The sequence below is a fragment of the Muscardinus avellanarius genome, assembly GCF_963383645.1.
Source record: "Muscardinus avellanarius genome assembly, chromosome: 12".
NCBI lineage: Eukaryota > Metazoa > Chordata > Mammalia > Rodentia > Gliridae > Muscardinus > Muscardinus avellanarius.
In genome coordinates, this window is record NC_137798.1 from 84,577,445 (window position 1) to 84,602,502 (window position 25,058).

The window sequence follows — 25,058 nt, forward strand, 5'->3', positions numbered from 1 at the left end:
AATGCAAAAATCTTATATTCTTGAATGTTTCATCTAGCTACTTTCATTTAATAGCTCTGGAAAATTGAGTTCCTTTTTCACAAGGGTACTATTTACCTTGTACTATATGAAACCACCACATTCAAACTTTTTTCTACCTACAAAATAGCAATTCCTTATGGTTTAACCTAATATTCTGTCACATAGCCAGAGGTTTGTAGATCTCCACTGCACTGGAGCATGGTTACTTCTTGGTGACATGCACAGAGAAAAATGTCATTTTTATTTCATCTGGTGCACCCTTGACACTCTTATCTGAAATTTTATTTTATTAAGTTATATTAATTAAGAAAACCTAATTATTATTATTTTCAGGCTGCCTATTATAGCATAACCCCAGGAGAAATTACACACCCTACCTATTAGTGTATACAATAGGCATTGTAATACTTTCTTCAAAATGACCATAGCATAAAGTATATGTTGGAATATAAGCTGCTAGTATTTATAACACCCAGAAAAATTCTGAGCTAGAGAAGTGTTTGTGGGCAATCTGCTGTTTTGTTAAAGACAAAACAATTAGTTTTGCTTTTATTACATTATGCTTATTATTGTGCTTATACTACATTAATGCTGAGGGGCAATTTAAAATTTTTCAGATTAAGAAAGAAAACCTGGTTGGGAGGCTGACCCAACTACAGTTATATTATGAACGGCACTCAATTCAACATGAAAGAATCTCTGTTATAATCTAAACGTTTGGGATTTAACTTATTATATCCATAGAAGTTGAAAAAGAAATTCAAACATTTAGAGTATAATTTCTTCTCTGAGTGAACAATATGGCTTTAGTATTCCTAAGGCCATTATTCTTAACAAGATCATTTGTAACTTGTTTTCTGAGTTTGCCTACTCAATTCAGAGATTTAATTTGTCTTGTTGTAGACAAAGTTGAAATCTACAGAGCTGGTTGAACACTTTCTTTAGACATCAAAACTACACTGTACTTCCATGACATACCTTGTTGAGATTTTTCAAAACACAATAAAGTAACAATACAGAAATTTATATCTCACAGGCCACTTAACAAGTGTTCAGTTAGCCTCTCCTATAATATTTTTGTAATAAAGATACCAACACAAATAGCATGAACATGAAATGATTGCTGATGTCTATAAAAAACATATACACCAATGACTCTTCTAAACACTTCAGTACTATTAAAACACTTACTCTGTATAACAATCTTATGGCCTAAATGCCGTTACTAGGCTCATTTTGTAAATAAGAACACTAAGACTTAGGAAGGTAAAGTAAATCACTAAAGGTCAAAACTTTTGATGGTAGACTCCTAATGCTAGAGGTATTTATGAGGCAATAAACTGGTTTATCTCTCAATGTGTATGGGAGGCTAAAAAGTTCTACTCTCTTCTCACAAAAAATATAGTAAATACTCATCCCTAGAACTTGTAAATGTAACTTTGTTTGAAAACAAGGTCTTTGTAGATATAATTATGTTAAAGCTTTTAACATGGGGAATGATCCTAGATGACGCAGGAGGGCTCTAAATGACATTGCATGAATCCTTATAAAATAGAGGGGGTATATCACACACACACACACACACACACACACACACACACACACACACACATATGTAATGAAATGAAATCTAAAAGTGCTAAACTTGAAGGTATAAGTAATGTGATAACAAACCAAGAAATGTCAGAAGCTCCCAAAAGATGAAAGAGTCAAGGAAATTCTCTTTTTTAGAGCCTCTGAAGAAAATGTGGTCCTGTAGACACCTTGATTCTGGTCTCAGACTTTTGTTCTCAAGAACTGAAAATATATTTTTAAATGTTTAAGTCAACCTACTTGTGGTAATTTGTTATGATAGCTACAGAAAAATAATATGAATGGCAACCAGAAGAATATTTAAATAATTGAAAATTAAGTTAAACTTAAGTTAAAAACTACATAAGAGTTGATTGTTCCCCTAGTAGTGCACTATATTATTTGACCATTTGAATTTTAGAAAATATCTCTTCTAATTTATAGTAGATTTACTCTACCTTCTACAAGAACATATATAAGTTTTGTTTTTGTTCTTTATATTAGGCCTCCATATTTTAAGTGACTTTTTATTACTGTTACATTTCATAGGTTAAATAATGCTTATTTAGTTTCTTTATTACAGGAATAATTTCTGACATTTTGATTTTTTTCTAATTTTTTTCTGGTATCTGATTACAGTTTTAAAACTCAAAGTTTCCAAAATTCAAGTAAACTAGATTTTTTTCAAGATCTAAGTTTAATGGGGATATTCTGAATGAAGGTATCACTTTGTAATTTTTAAAATTAATATTGGATCCTTAAGTGAAGAATACTTATATTAATTCAGTCAAAATTTCTCTGGCATATCAGTTATTTTGTATCTCAGATGCATTCCTATCAAGCTTATAAAGTTGCTTTTAGTTATCTACACAGAATGTCAAAAATTGTTTGATAATATTATCTGCAAATTTTATATTTAGAATTTCATCTACCAGGTAATATAACAAATTGAAACAGTAAAAATAGTTTCTAAGTGATGATAAATAAGACCTATGCATAACTACAAATACAGGGGATATAATGACTTCTAGCCTATTTTTTAAAATTATGACAATTTTATTTATACATTCACATTCACTTACCCAAAGTTCTGGTGGATTTTCTGTATTGCTTTTTTGTTCTCTACTTCATTGATTTCTGCTCTGATTTTAATAATTTTCTGTCTTCTACTGGCTTTAGGGTTAGATTGTTCCTGTTTTTCAAGAGCTTTGAGCTATATCATTAGGTTATTTATTTAGTGATTTTCTGTTCTTCTTATGTGGGCACTCAATGCTATGAATTTTCCTCTTAATACTGCCTTCAAAGTGTCTCAGAGGTTTTGATATGTCGTATTTATATTTTCACCTGTTTCTAGAAATTTCTTTATTTCATCCCTTATTTTTTCTATGACCCATTCTTCATTCAGCAGTGTGGTGTTCAGTCTCCACATGTTTATGTGGTTTCTCTGGGTTATCTTATAGTTGATTTCTAGCTTGATTCCATTATGGTCTGAAAAGACACAGGGATGTATGTCAAATATTTTTAGTTTGCTAGTGCTCACTTTGTGGCTCAGGATGTGATCTATTTTGGAGAAGGTTCCATTAGCAGCTGAGAAAAAAGTGAGCTCTGCTATACTTGGGTGGATTGTTCTTGATGTGTCTAATAGGTCCATTTGGTTAATGGTGCTGTTTAGATCAGTCTAATGGTGTGAGAGGGGCGTTGAAGTCTCCCAGTATTATTGTATTGGGACTTATGTGTGACTTAATGTTGCAAAGAGTTTGTTTTATGAAAGTAGTTGCACCTATGTTTAGGGCATAAATGTTGATATTGTTATTTCTTCTTGCTGGATTGTTCCTTTATCAGTAAAAAATGACCTCCTTTGTCTCTTCGAATAAGCTTGGGCTTGAAGTCTAACTTCTCTGATAGTTGTTACTCCTGCTCGTCTTTGAGTTCCATTGGCATGGATTACCTTGCCCCAGCCCTTTACCTTAAGTTTGTAACTATCTTCACTTGTAAGGTGTGTTTCATTCAGGCAGAAGATATCTGGATTCTGGTTTTTAATTCATTTTGCCACCTTATGTCTCTTTGTTGGGGAGTTGAGGGCACTTATGTTTGGTGTCCTTGAGAGATGATTTTTAATTCCTAACATATTGAGATTTAATTCTGTTTGAGGTACTGCTTGTTCTTCTTTGCTTAGTTGTTTGCTAGATAGAAATTCTTGTTTCTAGCCGGGTGTGGTGGCGCACGCTTGTAATCCCCGCGCTTGGGAGGCGGAGACAGGAGGATCGCACAGGTTCGAAGCCAGCCGCGCTGGCATAAGAGACCCTGTTTCAAAAATATAAAATAGGTCTGGGAGTGTAGCCCAGAGGTAGAAGGGCTTCCAGGAACCCCAGTACCACCAAAAAAAAAAAAAAAAAAAAAAAGAAAAGAAAAGAAAAAAAAAGAAATTCTTGTTTCTATGGTTCTGGCATGTATTGCTTATTTCTTCTTTGCAGTTAATCTCTCTGAGTATTTTATCTAGTACTGGTTTGAAAGACATAAATTCCTTTAGATTCTGTTTGTTGTGGAAGATTTTTATTTCCCCATCTAATTTGAGAGAGAGAGTTTTGCTGAGTAGGAAATTTGGGGCTACAAGTTGTTTTCTTTCAGAGTTTGGAATATGCTACTCCAGGCCCTGCTGGCTTTTATGACTTAGTTTGGGAAGTCTGGAGTGATTCCAATTGGTTTGCCTCTAAAAGTCACTTAGTCTTTTGTTTTTGTTGCCTTTAAGATTCTCTCATTGGCTTCTACATTAGTCAGTTTGACTATTATGTGGCATGGTGAACCTTTTCTCTGATCTTATCTAAAGAGGATTCTATAGTTTCCTGTACCTGTGTATCAATCTCTTGGTCTATGTTTAAAAAACTTTCTGATATACTTTTTGAAAATATTATTGATCCCTTTGGTTTCACCTTCTATTCTCTCTTCTATGCCAATTATTCTTAGCTAAGCTCTTTTAAAATAGTCCCATATGCAGGAATTCAAGATGGCAACTGCAGGACACAGCACATCTCAGTAGCTGGAACAAATAAAGTTCAACTACTGAGAAGGCAGTGTCTTGAAAAACAAAATAAATAAGGCAGCAGAAGATAAAAACCAAATCACAAATGGGAACCACGGTGGAAGGAATCCACTACTTTGAACACAAGATCCACTACAAAAAGCCCAAGCACATGACTGACCTGGTATGGCTGGTGCCATCTTGGGCTGCTGGCCTGAACCATGAGTACTGGATTTGGCCAACTCCAGGACCAAGAAACTAAAAAATAATAAGTCGAGGACTTGAATTGCAGAAAGCAGCCACAAAGCTCCAACATCTTAAGTGACCAGCTCCACACTTCAGGGATGCATAAAAAGATTCAAAATCCTATGCATTCATCAAAGGCAGCACCCACAGCAGTGCATTATGAGTTCCAGAAACCCGGCCTGCAGGGCAGCTAGGCAACTACTTGCATTACTTGGTACTTGGTGAAGGTGGAAGACCTTTCAGAGCAGCTGTGGGACCCCTGGTGGGCTAAGTCTTGGCAGCCCATCTTAGAAGTAGTCCATTTAGAACCTCCAGAAACACAGGAAAGGTGTAGTGTTCAAGGCGCAGTACCTGCCCAGGGTCACAGGGTTTGCTCCCAGACTACCCTGGATGCCTGTTGCCAGTGCTGGTAGGGAAGCACAGGCACAGAGCAGAGAGCATGAACCTAGGAGGGCATGTGGGCACAGGGTGGGGAAGTGGAGAACCCTGTACTTACACAGAACTCATTAACAATGACACCTGACACCCTGACACCTAAACACAAAGCTGTGAAAGAGTGGCACACTCACACAGTGGATCCAAAGGCTGACAATAGGGTATGGAGTAAATGAGAGACATTGGAATATACTCCAGAATCTACCATACCAAACAGACATACAGATGGTATACAGGCCTGAGCCCTGTATATGTAAATTAGCAGGACTGCTATATTTTTGTTGTTATTTTTCTCTCACATTGTCACTAATTATTTTATAAGTTATTGTCCTTTTTGTCTCTCTTATTCCTTTTTTGGGGGGTTCTTTTTGTCTTTGATTTATAATAGTTCGTTTTTGTAACATTTTTGGTTACATTATTCATGTTTGTTTGCTCCTTCCCACCATTCCTTTTACAAACTTCCTCACTCTAACCTATCTACACTCTTCTCTCAAAACTTTTTTTCCTTACTGTATCACTTTGTTTATATTCAAGCTATTTTATATCTCCATACCTAAATACTCTACTAACTACAAGAATCCTACTATCTAACTTTCTCTGATTCTCAACCAAATACCTTATTATACTTAAATTCTTACTCAACCTAATAATATACTCTACCTAAATTCTGAACCCATCTCCCCAGCTCCTCCCCCTCTACTGAACCCTCACCATTAAAAAAAAGAAAGCACTGCTTACCCATGCACAAACCTGCTGACATCTCTAAATTACTAACTCTAAGATTGGATCAGACAGAGTACCCACAGAATCATACACAAAAGAGAAGATGCTAAGACATCAGAAATACAAGCTCGAGAACCCTGAAAATATGAGAATTAGGAACAGTGAGGAGATAGGGAAAATCATGAATACTGACCAACAAGAAATGCAAGAAGGAGAATTCCGAATTCTAATCTTCAATATGATAAAAAGCCTCACAGCAAGTGTACAGGAAATAAAAGAGAAAATAAAGACATTAGGGGAAAAATTAGAAAGAGATCTGGAATGAAATGAAAGAGTCAATAAATGAAGTGAAGACAGCAATAGGAAGAAATTCTGGAAGAATAGATGAAATGCAGAAGACAGTTCATTCAAAGCCAAAAGGTCAGCCAACAGCATACAGAAGGCATTACAGCAACAAAACCTAAACATGCAACAACTATGAGACAATATAAAACATTCTAACCTATGGATAAAAGGCATTGAAGAAGGGATAGAGGTACAGACCAAGGGTATTTGTAATCTCTTCAGAGATATAATTTCAGAGAATTTTCCAAACATGGAAAGAGACTTGGACATACACCTACAGGAGATACACAGAACACTGTTGAGACAAGATCAAAGAATAACCTCCCCACACTGTGTAATAATCAAAATGACCAAGGAAAGAATCTTAAAAACAGTGAGAACAAAAAAATGGGTGACATACATGGGCAAAATAATAAAAATTAACCCAGAGTTTAAAACCCAAATCATGAATTCTAGGAGAGACTAGTATGAAGTAATCCAGACTCTGGAAGAAAACAACTTCAAACCAAAAGTGCTATATCCAGCAAGGTTATTATTGAAACTTGATGGAGAAACAAAGGTGTTTCAAGATAAGCAGACTCTCAAAAAATTTATGAATACAAAGCCAACACTAGAGAAAATGCTTACAGAAATAGGCCATAAAAAATAAAAGGAAGCAAATTTCAGGACCAGAGAAGAGATGAACTTGTTCAACATAGCAATTAAGCAAAGAAGAAATAATATTATATCAAACAGAAGATAGAACACAAAATGACAGAAAACAAAAATCATATTTCAGTAATAACCCTGAATATCAAAGTACTTAACTCACCAGTTAAAAGACATAAACTGAAAATGTGGATTAAAAAACATAATCCAAATATATGCTACTTGCAAGAAACTCACCTTACAGCCAAAGACATTCATAGTTTGAAAGTGAATGAATGGAAAAATATATATCATGCTAATGGAGAACAAAAAGGGCAGAAATAGCAAGGCTGATATCCAACAAAACAGACTTCAAGCTAAAACACATCAGATGAGACAAAACAGGGCACTTCTTTTATTAAGAGTAACAATTTGCCAAGAAGGTATAATGATAGTAAATGTTTATGCCCCAAATGTGGGTACACCCACATTTAACAATCCTTCAGGACATCAGGTCTCAAGTAGAACCAAATACAATAATATTGGAAACCTTCAACACAACCTTTCATGCTGCCAGATTGATCTTCAAGGCAAAAGATGAGTAAACACTCTTCAGAACTAAAGAAAACTAAAAACCAAATGTACCTAATACACATATACAGAATATTTCAATAATGAACACAAAATACACATTCTACTCAGCAGCCCATGAAACTTTCTCCAAAATAGGTCATATCCTGGGCCACAAAGCAAGCACCAGCGAATTCAAAAGATGTAATATAATTTCTTGCATCTTTTCAGACCACAGTGGAATGAAAGTAGAAATCAACAACAGAAAGACCAAAAGAAACCATTTAAATAAATGAAAGTTGAATAATACACTATTGAATGATGAGTGGGTAAGATCAGAAATGAGGGGAGAAATAAAGAAATTCCTGGAATTAAATGAAAATAGAGACACAACTTACCAAAATCTATGGGACACTTTGAAGGTGGTGTTAAGAGAAAAGTTCATAGTATTGAGTGGCCACATAATAAGAACTTTCGAGTAAACAATCTAATGACACATTTTAAGGACCTAGAAAAACTGACACAGTCTAATCCCAAAGCCAGCAGAAGGCAGGAAGTAATTAAAATCAGAGCAGAAATAAATAAAATAGAGAATAAATAAAACAAAAGATTCAACAAAACAAAAAACTGGTTCTTTGAAAAGATTAATAAGATTGACAAACCCCTGTCAAACTTAACCAAAAGAAAGAATTAATGCAAATCATTAAAATCATAAATAAAAAAGGAGACATTGACACAAACGGGAGAAATTCAAAGGATTATCAGAAAATATTTTGAAAATTTATACTCCAATAAACTGGAAAACATAGAATAAATCAATAGATTTCTAAGCACATATAACCTACCTAAATTGAACCAAGAGGACATAGCAAGCCTAAACCAACCAATAGCAAGCAAAGAAATAGATAAAGCAATAAAAATTCTGCCATCAAAGAAAAGCCCAGGTCCTGACAGGATTCCAACTGAATTCTACAAATCCTTCAATGAAGAATTAATCTCAATACTTCACAACTTGTTTCAGGAAATCAAAAGATATGGGATTCTCTTAAACTTCTTCTACAAGGCCAGTATCACATTAATACCAAAGCCAAATAAAGACACCCAAGAAAAGAAAATTACTGACCAATAACCTTGATAAACATAGATGCGAAAATTCTAAACAAAATACTATCTATACACATTCAAAACCTTATCAAGAGACAGGCAGACATGGTGATGCATGCTTGTAATTCCAGCATTCAGAAGGCTGAGACTAGCGGATCACAGTTCAAGGACATTCTCAGCTACTTAGTGAGACTATTTGCAACTCAGTAAGAGTGTTTCAAAATAAAGAGTAAAAAATAGGACTAGGGGTATAGCTCAGAGGTAGAATGTCTCTGGGTTGCATCCCCAGTACCTTAAACACACACACACACACACACACACACACACACACACACACACAAACATCACAACCAAGTTGGTGTTATACCAGAAAAGCAAGACTGGTTCAGCATATACAAATCAATACATGTTATTTACCATATAAATAGAACTGAGAACAAAAGTCACATGATCATATCAATGGATGCTGAAAAAGCCTTTGACAAAATCCAACACCCATTTATGTTTAAAACACTGCAGAAAATTGTAATAGAAGAGATGTATTTCAAATTCATTAAGGCAATATACAATAAACCCAAAACCAACATTATATTGAATGAGGAAAATTCATAATAATTTCCTCTAAAATCATGAACAAGACAAGAATGCCCACTGTCACCACTCCTTTTCAATTTAGTCCTTGAGACTCTTGCCACAACAACAAGACAAGAGAAGTATAGATATCAAAGAAATTATTAAAAAGGAATTAAAACTATCCTTGTTTGCAGATAACATGATTCTTTATCTAGAAGACCCAAAGAACTCAACCAAAAGACTACTGGAGCTGATTAACCAATTCAGCATAGTTGCAGGATACAAAATCAACCTAAAGAACCCAGTTGCTTTTCTATATGCCAACAATGAATTCACAATGGAAAAAAAAAATTCCATTCACAATAACCTCAAAAAAAAATAAAATATCAAGAATAAACCTGGAAGATGGCGACCGAGAAAAGCGGGGCTTAAGAGTCCCGCTAACAACCAATCTCCATTACCACAAAAAGAGCGCCTTTCATAGCCAGAAAAGACCATCACCAGAAAAACAAAAAAACCACCAGGCTCCAGAGAGAAAGCGGACTGAGAACAGAGCTCAGGGCCACAGAGGAGACACATGCGCCCGAGGACGCGGCAGCAGCGCCATACTGCCGGCGGCAGCGGCGAACTCAGCGGACGGCTACAGCAAGCCGAGGTGAGCCGATGCGGAACAGCCAGGCGGGATCTTTCGGCGCAGACAGCATTTAAAGCTCCCAGTGGCTGAGCTCAGCACACGCTGCAGGGATTCAGAGTAGAAATCAAAACCAGAGAAGAAAAAATACGCCAGCCTCATGGCCGAGGGCGTAGCAGAGGCGCCTTATTGCCACCGGCGGCGGCAGCAACAGTGAATTCACCGAGTCCAGTACAGCTACATCTACGTACTCAAGAACAGTGAGTCAAATTGCGGGCCACAGAGGAGAAATCCCAGTATTGTGCCTCCTGGGACTTGACCCAGTGAGGGAGTGGTGGTGGCAGAGATATCACACCATAGGAGAGCGTGCAACCTGGCACCCCCCGTAGTTTAAAGCAGCCTCTATCGACTCCCTGGGTCGGAGACTCTGTGATACAACCCAGTAAAGGAGTAGTAGGGTCTGAGATAATACAGACTCGAGATCCAGAGCACCTTAAGTGAAGCCATAGTGACCCAAGGGAAGAACCCAGAGAAGGCACAAACCTCCCGAAATCATGGGAAAGAGGAATAACACTGAAGTAATGAATGTGCACAACCCCACAACATCAGAACCTGATAAAACAGAAAATCAGAGATTTCTAGAAGATCAAATCAGGAAAATAACTGTAGAAATAATAGAGGTGCTTCGAAAAGAACTCAGAGAGAGCCAAAAAGAGATAAAGGATGCAATTAATGAAGTAAAGGCCTCAATTCAAAGCACAAACAACCGATTAGACCACATGGAGAACAGAATCTCGCTCTTAGAAGATGAGCAATCCAAAAATGAATGCATAGTTTCTAATCTAGAAAAAGATATCCAACAGCAGGAATCTGACATTGAAGAAATATGGGCCCATCTTAAGAGAGCTAACCTAAGAATAATTGGAATAGAGGAGGGAAAATAAAGTGATACCAAAGGGATCAACAATCTCTTCAAGGAAGTAATAGCAGAAAATTTTCCAAATATAGAGCAAGAGGTTGATACACAGATCCAGGAAACTTATAGAACTCCCTTTAGACAGGATCCGAGAAGAGGATCCCCACGCCATATAATTGTCAAAATGACCAATGTGGAAGCCAAGCAGAGAATCTTAAAGGCAACAAAAACAAAGGGCCAACTGACATTCAGAGGCAAACCAATTAGAATCACTCCAGACTTCCCAAACCAAGTCATGAGAGCCAGAAGGGCTTGGAGTAACATATTCCAAACTCTGAAAGAAAACAACTTCCAGCCAAAAATTTCCTATCCAGCAAAACTTTCTATCAAATTAGATGGAGAAATAAGAAGCTTCCATGACAAACAGAAACTGAAGGAATATATGTCTTCAAAACCAGCGCTAGAGAAAATACTCAAAGAGATTAACTACAAAGAAGAAATAGGTAACACTCACCAGAACCAGAGAAACAAGAGTTTCCATCCAACAGACAACTAAGATTGGTTATCTGTGGAGATTCATTATTTATGTTAGTCTTTTACCTATCTCTAAATTGTATTGTTTGCCTTTATTGTTGTTAATTTTTAGGATTTCTAGTTGGAATATTAATATATCTTCAGATATAGCATTTGGAAATATTTTATCCAATTCTATTAGTAACTTTTAACTCTGTTTACATTGTCTTTGGATATACAATATTTTCTTTTATTTTTTAGGGAGTTTGTATATTCTTCTGTTGCCTGTGCCATTGAAATCATATCCAAGAAATCACTGCCAATTTCAATGTTGTGAGGTTTTATGACCCAGATTTTCTCCTAAAAGTTTATAGTCTTAAGATTTATATTTAGGTCTTTTATCTATTTTGAGTTAATACTTGTATATGGGATTAGGTAAGGGTCCAATTTTATTCTTTTCCATGTAATTATTATTTTTCAACAATATTTAGTTAAAAGAGTATTATTTCTACCACCAAATCTTCGTGGAAACCTTGTCAAAAATAACTTGACAATATAGGGAAGAATTTAGCTCTAGGCTTGTATTTAAATCCAATGGTCTATATATCTGCCTTTAGAACAGTACTACACTGTTTCAATTATTGTAGCTTTATATGGTTTGAAATCAGAAAATATACATCTTCTAGCTTTGTTTTTGCTTCGAGATTGTTTTGGGTATCTAGAGTCCATATTCCATATCAGGATAGATTTTTTTCTGAAAAATAAATATATGATAGTTTCACCTAAAAAAAAGAAAAAAATATTCTCTGGTAAGAAAGAAAGCAAAAAGAAATATTGAAATGTTATCTTTAAGTCATCAAAAGCTTGGTATCAGACAAATGAAACTGTTATGTGAGATTATCATTTTTAATTTTGGATAAATTGCTATAATACTAGATGTCAACCACTAAGCCAAGCATGGGAGGGAGGGATGGGGAGAGAATGGGGTGGGGATCGGGTGGGGGCTGACTGGGCGATGTGTGCATGTATGTCTACAAAAGTTTGTATCCCACTATGATGTATGAATACAGTGCAACAATAAAATAAAATTAAAAAAAAAAGAATAAACCTAACCAAAGATGTAAAAGATCTCTACAATAAAAACTATAAAACATTAAAGAAAGAAATTGAAGAAGACCTTGGAAGATGGAAAAATCTCCCTTGTTCATGGATAGGCAGAATAAATACAATCAAAATGGCCATTCTGCCAAAAGTGATCTACAGATTCAATGCAATTCCTTTCAAAATACCAATGACATTCTTCATAAACCTAGAAGAATCACTCATAAATTTTATATGGAGAAAGAAAAGGCACAGAATAGACAAAGCAATTCTTGGCAATAAGAACCATGCAGGAGACATCACAATCTCTGACTTCAAATTATACTACAGAACAATAGTAGTAAAAACAGCATGGTATTGGCACAATAACAGGCATAGAGACCAATGGAACAGAATAGAAGATACAGAAACAAACCCAGATACCTATAGTCAATTGATCTTTGACAAAGAGGCCAAATGCATTCACTGGAGAAGAGACAGCCTTTTCAACAAAGAGTACTGGGAGAACTGCCTATCCATTTGTAGAACAATGGAAGTAAATTCTTACCTCTTACTGTGCACAGAAATAAACTCGAAATGGATCAAAGAGTTAGGAATTAGACCAGAGACTGTGAAGTTATGAGAAAAGGGCATAGGCTCAACACTACAACATATAGGCACAGGCAGTAAATTTCTCAACAAGATCTCCAAAGCACAGGAAATTAAAACAAGAATTAACAAGTGAGATGGCATCAAACTAAAAAGTTTATGCTCAACAAAAGAAACCATCAAGAACCTAACAAGAAAGCCTACAGAATGGGAGATCTTTACCAGCCACCATTCTGATAAAGGGCTCATATACAGAATATAAAAAGAGCTCAAAAGACTCTACACTAGCAAAACAATTAACCCAATCAAGACACAGGCAATTGAACTGAATAGATGCTTCACAAAAGAAGAGATACAGATGGATAATAGATACAAGAAAAGATGTTCAACATCGTTATCCATTAGGGAGATTCAAATCAAAACTATGCTGAGATTCCATCTAACCCCAATCAGAGTGGCAGCACATAGAAATCATATAACAACAAACGCTGATGAGGATGTGGGGAAAGAGAACTCTTTTACACTGTTGGTGGAAGTGTAAACTAGTTCAGCTGCTATGGAGATCAATGTGAAGATTCCTTAGAAAACTGGGAATGGATCCACATGATTCGGCTATACTATTCCTGGGTATCTTTCCAAAGGGGTTGAAATCAGAGAACTACAGTAACATATGTGTACCTATGTTTATAGCAGCACAATCTGTAATAGCCAAAATATGGAACCAGCTGATGTCTCCATCAACACATGAATGGATTGCAAAATTATGGGAAATACACACAATGGAATTCTACTCAGCTATAAGGAAGAATAAAATCATGTCATTCACAAAATATGAAAAGACCTGAAGAACATTATGTTAAGTGAGATCAGCCAAGCATAGAAAGAGAAGGTTCATATGTTTTCTCTGATATTCCCAAACTAGGGAGTATTAGGGATATCAGAGAGACTCCAGATAATGAAAGGTAAACCTCAGCAAAGGTAGAAGGAAAGGGTAGGAGAGTAGAAGGCTGAGGTTAATTAATGGAGGAGCTACATTCAAATATGTGTATAAGTGTGAATGTAGTATGGTCAACCTGAACACTCATTGTTAAGAGGGAGCAAAGGGGAAATGGGAAGGAGGACACCAAGCACTGTGTGAACATATGCCATTTTCAATATGATCCATGTAAAAATAAAATTTTAAAAAATGGGCTCATATTTCTTCAATATGCAATTCATGATGTCAAATTGTTTTTTTTAAGTTATATACTTTGTGTTCCTTTTTGGAGTAATCATCTTCTAGGAGCAAGATTCTATTCTTTATGTGGTTTAATCAACTATTTATAGTTTGAATTGATGCCTTCACTTCAATGGTTGCATTCTTTACTTCTTTCAGACTCTCTCTAAATTCTTTTTGGAAGTCCTGTGTTATTTCTACAGCTATATTCCTGATTTGACCTTTTGGAGATCTTTGCAATTCTGTGTGGTCAGGTTCTGTTATTGTGTGTGGGAGCACATTACTTCCTTGTTATTCCTCCTTCTCATGATTTCAGAAGTTCATATCTGTTGCTTTTGATAGATTTCTCTCAGTCTTTAGGTGTCAGCTGGTATATCCAAGGGTTAGTTGTATTGTATTCAACAGTGAAGGTTGAGTGAGGAGGGACACAAAGTCATAAATGCAAGAATAGAGTAAAGCCTTGATGAGGTGTGTCCATATAGCGCCTAAGGAGATTCAGCCTGAGTGGCCTACGGCCTAAGGCAAAATTTTAAGTAAAGTGATTCAGCAGAAAAGGGGCAAAGATGGTGCCTGGAGGAAGCTAGGAAGGCATGGTTTCCCCATTCATTATGGGTGGGGAGACTGAGTGGTTTTTCCCTTTCTACCTTTAAAGGAGCTTTCTGCACACATGAATGGCTCATGTACTGGCCTGGGATTGGCTGTAAACTACGTGCTAGTGATCTTTATCCCGGATAGGCTAGGCTATTTCTCATGGGAATTCCCCCATGGCTTGGTGCTATATATAGGACTGCTTGGAGAGAAATAAATGAGATCTCGCTTGACTTGACTCCCGGCTCCTGGGTTTGTGTTCGAGTCATCGGTACTCATCATCTCGCCGAGCCCCACCAGCTGTCAGGCTGGATTCCCGACAAAGCCTCATATAGGATCAAATAGAATGAGAGTATGAGTTTGGTAAGGTAGTACAGAGTAGATATTATAGATAGTAAATATGTAGTAATTGAGTAACCAATGTAGAGCTTCTCTCAGAGTGATATGAAATGGATTTAATACAAGACAAGGGAGAGAAAAGAAGAGAGAAAAAAGAAAAAGAAAGAAAAGGGATATAAGAGAATAGGCATGTACCAGGGAAGAAACTTGGGATAGGAGTGGGAAGAGGGTAAACAAACAAACATACACACTCACACACAAAAAAAAGAAAAAAAACCAAAACAACACCAACAAGAAATTAATGTAACTCTACAAATATATGAATATTAAGCAGACTGGGTATCTGCATTCTCTCTGTGCAGACACTGATTGCCACAGGCACCTTGCTGAAAGCCTAATTCTCTGAGTCTTTCTCTGTCTATGCAGATGGCCAGTATCAGTGGGGCTGGGTCCAGTGTTAAGACCAGGTCACCATCCAAACTTTCCACAGATGTGGAGTCTTGGTCTCTCCCTGTCTCCATAGGTGGTGGATAACTCTGAGACAAAACTCAATGTAACTCTTTTCTTCACACATAGGGCTGGGCTGGGCTGACTTCTCCCCATTCACCACAATTGGGTAGCCTATGATAATCCCAGAGATCCTACTAGCTGGATCTAGTGTTAAACATAGGTCTCCCCCCACACTTTCCACTTATGCAGAGCCTGAGTCTGTCTGAGCCTCAGCTATGTCCAACAGCAGACTCAATCTGCACCTTCTCTGGGTTGAACCACAAAGTCTCAGACCCAGGGAAATTATCCCAGCTGCATGAGTTTCTGGGGGTACTGCTGCGGGTGTCCTCCCATGGGGGTGGCAGCTTCACTTACAGTGTTGTTGAGCACTGGTCTGGATCTCTGGAGAGTGTGGTGAGCTCAGCTGCCACTGTTGCAAGTAGTAGCTGGTGTTTGCACAGAAGGAACTAATGGCTTGTAATTCGATTATCTGCAGCTGCTTACTTTAGGTCCTTGGTTGTTTTCCTGTTTGTCTCTGGAGTTGAGTTCAAAGGTTTTTTTTTTTTTTTTAATATACTTGTATTGGTGCATTGTAATCTCACATAATAATGAAGTTAATAGTGATAAGGACATACAACTACAGAGCATTTTTCTCAAACTAAACATGATTGATTTTTTAATTCTGTAATTCTTTGTTATAGAAGGAGCTCCTATATATGTAGAAGTCCAACATATTCCTGGTGTCTATTTACTTGGTCCCCAAAACAACACCCCATCCATGCCCAGGTATGACAATCAAAAATCTCTCCAATATTGTCAGATGTTCCCTGGGGAACAAACTTACTTCTAGCTAAAAACCACTCTTTTAGAGGAAGGAATACACTAATCAATAGAACTAATTGGCTAAAATTGGATAAATTTTGCTTTATTTAAGCATTTAACAAAGGTCATATACTGGAACTGCTTTAAAGAAAATAATAAACTCATAGGCCAAGAAGGATCTCTCTTCACCACCTAAAACAGACCTCTTAAAAAGAGTAATTGAGATAAAAAAAAAGGGCAGTTAAGCTGAATAGATACTTTCAAAAGAAGCAATGCAAATGGGCAATGCATATATAAAAAGAATGTTCAACATCATTATCAATCAGGAAAATATAAATCAAAACTGCACTGTGATTTCATCTAACTCCAATTAGAATGGCAATCATCAAAAATACAAGCAATAACAAATTATGGCTAGGATGTGGGGAAATTAGAACTTTTCTACACTGTTTATGGGACTGCAGATTAGTATAATCACTATGGAGATCCATATAGAGGATACTCAGAGGACTAGAATGTAACCACCCAGCTGTACTACTCCTATGTATCTTTACAAATAAAGTCAGAATACTACAGTAAAACACAGAATGCTATCGTAATAAATGCATATCCATGTATATGCACATATCCATGCATAGCACAGTTCAAAATACCCTAATTATGGAACCATCCTAGGTGTCTGTCAGCAAAACAAATAGATAACAAAATATATAACAAAAATGTAATACACAATAAAATTTTACCCCCAGTAAATAATAACAAAAATTAAGTAATTTGCAGTAAAATAGAAAGTTTGTTTTTATTGAGCCAATTTTGTGGCTGATATCTAGGCCAAAGGACAGCTTGTACTTGTTTTATATTTTTTCAGTGATTCTCACTTTGGCTTTCTGGTAATGACGATTTTAAAGACAATCTCTGATTTACATAGATTATGCTGATATCCAGGGCAGGTGTGTATCCATGGCATTTCTAGTCATGTATGTATCTAGAGCACGCAAAGGTGATATTTTTACATTACACATGAGAAATTTCATTAACTTAAGAGGCTAGCAAATGTATTTATAATTTCCTGGGTAATTTAAGAGGAGAAGTAAGGGGAATGGAACTTAAGGCTAAGATGCTTTTCCTCCATTTTTATGCTTCAAAGGGATCTCTGTTCTTTTGATAACACAGATAAAATTAAGAGATACTGGTCATGAGGCTCTCAATTACCATATTATCATCCTTACAAGAAATAGAGAATGATAAATCAGATTTGCAATGCTTTATTTTAAAAATAATAAGCAAATTTTATTGTGGTTATCTGCAAAACTGAAAGCAGTCAATTTAAAAAATGTCAGTGCAATAAATCTTTGTAAATGTTTATAAAAATGATGCCATCTAAGTGGCTATAAGAAGTTTCTAATTGCATTGTGATTTGTTTTTAAATCATGCAAATAGTTATAATTTTTAAATACCAGGGGTACATGATACTCACTAGATTTTTAGATAATCTAGAATATATTTATTAATATATTAATTAATATATTAATCTAATTTTAATGTTTTAAATTTAATATACCATTTTCTTTTTATTAGAGTCAAAAAGTTATGGATCTGTGTTCTGACAGAAATAACCATTATACCTTCAAAGATAGTCTATCATCATCTTTCTATTTTTGCTAAGTGAGGACACAGCTACAAGATTGGTTTTCATTTCTGAGATAATAAGCTGCAAATCATTTCTGTCCATTCAGCAAAGGTAATGTGTATATGAACAAATATGAGAATTTGTTTATTGTTATTAGCTTTAATCAGATATCACCATCCAGAGAGATAAACTTTGTATTCCTGGACTCACAATCACTCCTTCCTAAGGCAAACTATGCAAGCCTTTCCCCAACTTCTGCACCAACAAGTCAACTGGTTGTGATGAGGATTGTTTCACAGTCTTACAAAAATAAATTCAAGAAGCTGTATAGACTGCAAGTAGACAAGGGCCAGCTCTTGCTGCTATAGACATGCATTTCTGTTCCCTTTCTGATAAAGTATTTTGCTCTTTGACTGAATAAATTTCAGTGAGCAAGGAAAGCTACCCTTGAACTGTCATCTCTTAAAAAGAAGCTGACAGTGCTAATAGTTCAAGCACAGGGTGACTGATAAGATTGTCCCAGCCTGAGAGGTTGGCAGTCTCTGTCACTGAAAGAACCAGAAAGTGGCTTCATCTGCTAAAAATTTGGTACCCTCCTCCTCCTTCCACCAGCCCCATAAAGTGAGAGAAGAACAGAGCTGTTTTTACAAATACAAGACTCAGGGAATTTGAGTATTTGTTTACTATGAAAATTCAAAGATATTTTATTTGCAAATTGAGAGATTCCTCTACCAGTTCTTTTTAGTGAACAGAGTGAAATAGAGCACAAAGGGGTGAATCTCGGTTTTGTGAGACCTGAAGTTTCTATAGCATAAGAAATCCTCTTTAAGTAGAAGAACACATATTTAATAATATAATAATTAAGTAAAGAAGTGTATAGATATTCAGAACACAAAAAGAAATCATGACAAATTGTATATCTATAATATAGAGAAGAAGAAACTCAGTGCTAAGAAAACAAATAACCCAATCCAAAAAGAGGAAGTGAACTAAATACACACTTCAAAAAAAGAAAAATTTAAATGGCCAGTAAATGTATAAAAATTGCTCAACATCATTAGCAATCAGAGAGATGCAACTCAAAAATACCCTGAGATTTTACTTAACTCTAACTAAAATGACAATAATCAAAAATACAAAAAACAATAAATGCTGACAAGGGTATGGAGAAGTGGAACTCTAATACATTGTTGGTGGGGTTGCAAATTAGTACAACCACTTTGGAAAACAATATGGAGGATTTTTTTAAAAATGGGAATGAGCCTACCATATGATCCAGTTTGTTTTCCAAAAACAAACTACCAAACTAATAATGCATATATATCTATGTTCACAGCTACACAATTCACAATTACCAAACTATGGAACCAGCCAAGATGTCCATCAACAGATAAATGAATTACAAAATTATGGGATATGTACACAATGGAATTTTACTCAGTCATAAAAATACATAATTTTGTCATTTATAGGAAAATGGGTGGAACTGAAGAACATTATGCTAAGTGAGATAGTCACAAAAAAAATCAAATGCTATCCCTTATATGTAAAATCTAGGGAGAAAATGGATCATAGGAGGAACTCTAGATGAAGATGGAGATACTATAGATGAGCAAATAAGGTGACCTAATTAAGGAGAATGAAAGAGGGGAAGATGAAAATTTCCTAATGTACATGATGTACATTCACAAACATATCAAAGTCAATCACTAAGTCAAACATGAGAAGGAGCAAAGATGAAGGAATGGGAAGGGAATTGGGATGGGGCTAAATGAATGATGTGTGCATATATGCCTCTACCATCTTGTGCCCCATTAAGATGTATGACTACAATGCACCAATTAAAATATTCAAAAATAAAATGCTAAAAATACCTCAAACATTACAGAATTTAAAAAATAGTACAACATATTTTAGTTAACTACATGATACAGTGCTTACATTTTGTGACTGTACATTCTCTCTTTGCCTCTTTGTAATATAACAATATTTTATACAATTCTCAATAAAGATAATAAAATGTAATAGTCTTTTTTGCAAATATTAATAGTTTCTCATTATTATTAATTGTTTAGAAAATTTTTAACTTTACACTCCATTAAAGGAAATGTAATATTTTAACATGGATGTCAATTTTTTAAAGATATATTAATGTGCTTTTATAGTGCATGCTTGTCTAACATAATAAGGTAAATTACATTGACAATGATATACATGCACACAGCACTTGGTTTCCCACTTGAATCCCCATTTTCCTCCCTCCCAATATAGAGTACCAAGATTGACGGTGGTATATTCACAAGTATACACATAATCGATGGTAGTATTTCCATTAATGAACCTTATTCTTCCACCTCCCCTACCCTTATATCTCCTCCCTGGATCCACTAAGGTTTCTCTTCATTATCTGGATTCCCTCTTGTATCCTAATTACTCTCTATCCTACACATATTAGAGAAAACATGACCCTTCATTTTCTATTATAGGCTAATCTCATTTAATATAATGTTTTCCAAGTCCTTCCATCTTTCAAATGAAATAATTTTGTTCTTTTTTTGATGAGTAGAATTCCATTGTTTGTAATTTCCATAATTTTATAAATCATTCATATGTTGATAGACACCTGCATTGGTTTAATAATTTGGCTGTTGTTAATTGTGCTACTATGAACATGAGTATGCATATATTACTGCAGTTCTCTGTTTTCAACCTCTTTAGAATGATACCAAGTAATGGTATAGCTATATTTTATAGTGAATCCATTCCAACTTTTCTAAGGAATCTCCCCACTGATCTCCATAGCAGCTGAACTAGTTTGCAGCCTCACCAACAGTGTAGAAGAGTTCTTATTTCTCACATCCTCACCAGCATTTATTGTTATTTGACTTCTTGATAATTGCCCTTCTGATTAGGATTAGATTGAATCCAAGTGTAGTTTTAATTTGCCTCTCCCTGATTGTTAGTGATGTTGAACATTTTTTATGTGTCTAGTGACCATTTGTACATCTTCTTTTGTGAAGTGTCTATTCAATTCAGTTGCCCATTTCTTGATTGGGTTATTAGTTTTTCTGGTGTACAATCTTTTAAGTCCTTTGTATATTATAGATATTAGTCTTTTGTCAGAGGGATAGCTAGTAAAGATCTTTTCACATTCTGTAGGATTTCTCTTTAGACTCTTGATGATTTTCTTTGATGAGAAAAAATTTTAGTTTGATGCCATCTTTTCACTTATTAATTCTTGTTTTAATTTTCTGAGTTTTAAGGGTCTCATTGAGAAAGTTTCTACCTGTGCTCTTTTTTTGGTGGTGTTGAACCAATGGCTTCCTCAAATAGCTTCACAGTCTGTGGTCTAACTTCCAGATCTTTGATCCATCTTGAATTGATTCCTGTGCAGGCTGAGAGGTAAGAATTTAGTTTCATTTTTCTACAAATAGAATGAAAGATATAGAACATTAAAGAAAGAAATTGAATATATTGAAATATGGAAAGATTCTTCCTTGTTCCTGGATAGACAGAATACCTTTACTTGAAAGATGAATTTCTTACAAGACTCATATAGATGAATTAAGGTTTTCAATCCAGTTTGCTACCTTCTGTCTTTCAATTCGGGAGTTAAGGCCAATTATATTTAAAGTAACTATTGATAGATGATTTTTAATACCTAATATTTGAGTTTTAACTTCTGTTTGAGGTAGTGTTTGTTCTTTGCTTACTCATTTGTTTGATGAGAATCATTGTTTCTCCAGTTCTGGTTTTTATTAATTCTTTATAATTCATTTCTCTGAGTAATTTTTCTAGTTCTGGTTTGAAAGACAAAATTTTTCAGCTTCTATTTTTTTGGAAGGTTGTCTTTTACTTTCTTTCATTGCCTTTATTATTCTCTCCTTGGTCTCTATATATGTCAATTTCATTATTATGTCCTATGGTAAACCTTTTCTCTGATCTTTTCTACTGGGGGTTCTATCCTGTACCTGTGTGTTGACCTCTTTTTCTATGTTTAGAAAATTTTCTGATCTTACTTCTCTGAAAAGATTATTGATTCTTTTTTATAACTTCTATTGCCTCTTCTATGCCTATTATTTAAAATTGGTCCACATTTCTTTTATGTCCAATGTATGCTGTAGACGTGTGTTTTTTAAATTATATCTATGCATTCATTTTTGGAATGACCATATTATAAGAGTGAGATTCTATTTTCCATGTGGTCTAGTCCACTGTTTATAATTTGCTTTGATGCCTTTACTTCAATTATTGCATCCTTCACTTCCTTCAGAGTTTCTTTCTGATTCCTGTTTAGAGTGACAAAATCTTGGTTTTTTTGTTGTTGTTCTTTGCAGGCTCTCTCTAAATTATTTTTGGAAATTCTATATCATTTCTACTATTAAAGTTTTGATATTTTCTTCTGGTAATCTCTGCAATTTTGTGTTGAAGGGTTTTATTATTATGGGGTCATGAGAGCTCATTACTTCCTTGCTTCTCCTAATTTCAAGTTTATATCTTTGTTGCTTTTGATATATTTCTCACATTCTGTAGATGTCAGCTGATATACACAAGGACAAGTTGTGTTGTATTCAATGGTGAAGGCTGAGTGAGGAGAAAGGAGCTGGAGTAGTGGATGCAAGAATATAATAAAGTAACAAATGGGATTAAGCAGAATGAAAGTTTGAGGGTACTAAGGTAATGTATAGTAGATTTTAGAGATAGTGAACATATATTTGGTTTTTAGTAACCAGTGTCTTTAGGTATAGTGATAAGAAATGGTTTTAATAAAGAGAAAAAAAGAATGGAAAAAGTACAGGTAGAAGTACAGAGAAAAGAGAAAAAAAGATAATAAAAAAAAACTACAGAGAGAAGAGCTATGAAAGAAAAAGGAAGCTTATAAAAGGGGTGAGGAAGAGAGCAAAGAAATAAGCACACATATATACACACAAACAAACAAAAAACAAGAAAAAGCAACACACACACAAAAACAAAACAATCCTATGCATATATGAATACTGAGCAGACTTGCTTCTGCAGTCCTGCTGGGTGTGTGTGGATACTTTCAGGTGTTTAAGGCTCACTTTCTATATTAGGTTCCCAAGCATCTTCTAAGCACTTGAAGTTGCTCTGTGCCCTATAACAGTGATGTCAGATTGTACCCCACCTTGTTCTCTCCTTCATTGACTGGGATCCTGCCCTGGTGTCTCTTTCTGTCTCTGCAGGCACTGAGAGCCACTGGTGCCTCTCCCACTGCAAGTCTCAGTCTCCGAGCTCTCTACAGGGCCTATTCCTAAAGCTCTCACTGTCTATGCAGGTGATGGGTATCACTGAGGCAAGATCCAGTGTAAGTGTGGGTCTCCACACTTTCCATAGTCCTTAAACCTGCATCTTCTCACTTACCTAAGTGACTGGTGCCACTCGAACCAGACTAGTGTATACGTAGAGTTGTAAATTCTCCACAGAGAGAGCTGGGTTGGTCTAAATTTTCCCCAGACACCACAATTGTGTGGTGTGTGGTGATCTCCAGAGGGCCTACTAGGGTACTGTGCTCTGCAGACTGTAGTTCTCTTGCCTAATTGGCCCTGGAGGCTATCTGCTAATCTGTGCCTCTGCTATGTCTGACAGCAGACATCATCTCCACCTTCACCAGGTTGAGCCACAAAGTTTCAGACCCCACAATTCTATTGTTTGCTGTGGGAGTTCTTGTGGCCATATTGGGTGGTCTCCAATGGGGATGGATAACTCACTTATGATGTTCTTGAGTGTCACTGGATTTCTGAAGGATGAGGTAGGCTCGGGTCCTCATTGTCACAGGTTCTAGCCAGGCATCAGGCAGTTGTATCTCTGTGAAGCATGGTGCAAGTGTTGATTGTTTACAATTCAAATGAGCTTCAGCCATTTACTTCACATCAAGTCCTTGGCTTTTTTGCTGGTGGGGGGGGGGGTCTATGGAGGCAACAGTGTCAGCAGTCCCAGCTCAGTTAGGCATGATGGCACCACTGCAGTCCCTGCAACCACCGCTGTTTATCAGAGGAGGCAGGCAGAGTATTTTTCTGTCCTCTGTTTTCTTCTGGCTTTACTTCCATTGCTTTTCAATTTTTTGTTGCTTTGTTCAATTTTTCACTGCTTTTGTTTTTCTCTTTTCAAGATGCTTTTCTCATGGTGCTGGAGATCAAGTGTCAGCCTGACTGAGTTTACTGCTTCCCTCAGTCATCATCTTCCTGAAAATTTCTCAGATTTTCTTCTATATGAATTCTAAGTCTGGATTTTCCAGTGGCATTTCCAACATTATTTTTACTCCACAAACATATCTCTTAGTCCTCTGGTCCTGTAGCTTGCTGTCACAATACCAGGTATTTTCTCTTGGTAGATACTATTCCTAAAATCTTCCTCATACCAGGTTAACTAGCAATTAAGTATGCACAATGGTTTCAAATTCCTTGATATTATCTTTAAGCCAAAACTAAAAGCATTTCCACCTAAATGTCTACTGCTCTCTAATAACAATAAATATAAAAATTATAAAGGATCAAAACTCAAGATGTAAAGAAATAGTTGTTTTAATCAATTATGATTAAAATATCTTGCCTTTATAAAGTTTTTAATCACTAAGTGTGCACTTTACAAGTGAAGAGCCTGAAACTCTGCTTTGGTATCATCACCATGAATCTGCTAGTCTGGGAGACTAGAAAAGGCCATAACTTTGCCTAGGCACTCATAAACATCGCTAATTTGTCCCTCTAAACTTTGCAACTCTTGAACAATAAAGTCACTGGCAAGAAAGTTAATCATTTGTCTTTTAGCATGAAAAAAATTTAATGCTAGAATGACTATGTTAATTGCAAAAGGAAGAAACCAGTGGAATTTAGGCACACAACTGTCAAGACAGGACCTTGGGACCAGGGAAAAGCCATGACATTCATGTGGAGTATTGATATAAGTCCACAAAGAGAATTTAGTTCTGTACACATTTGTTTAAATGCAGATATTATGCACCTGTTTATTCAA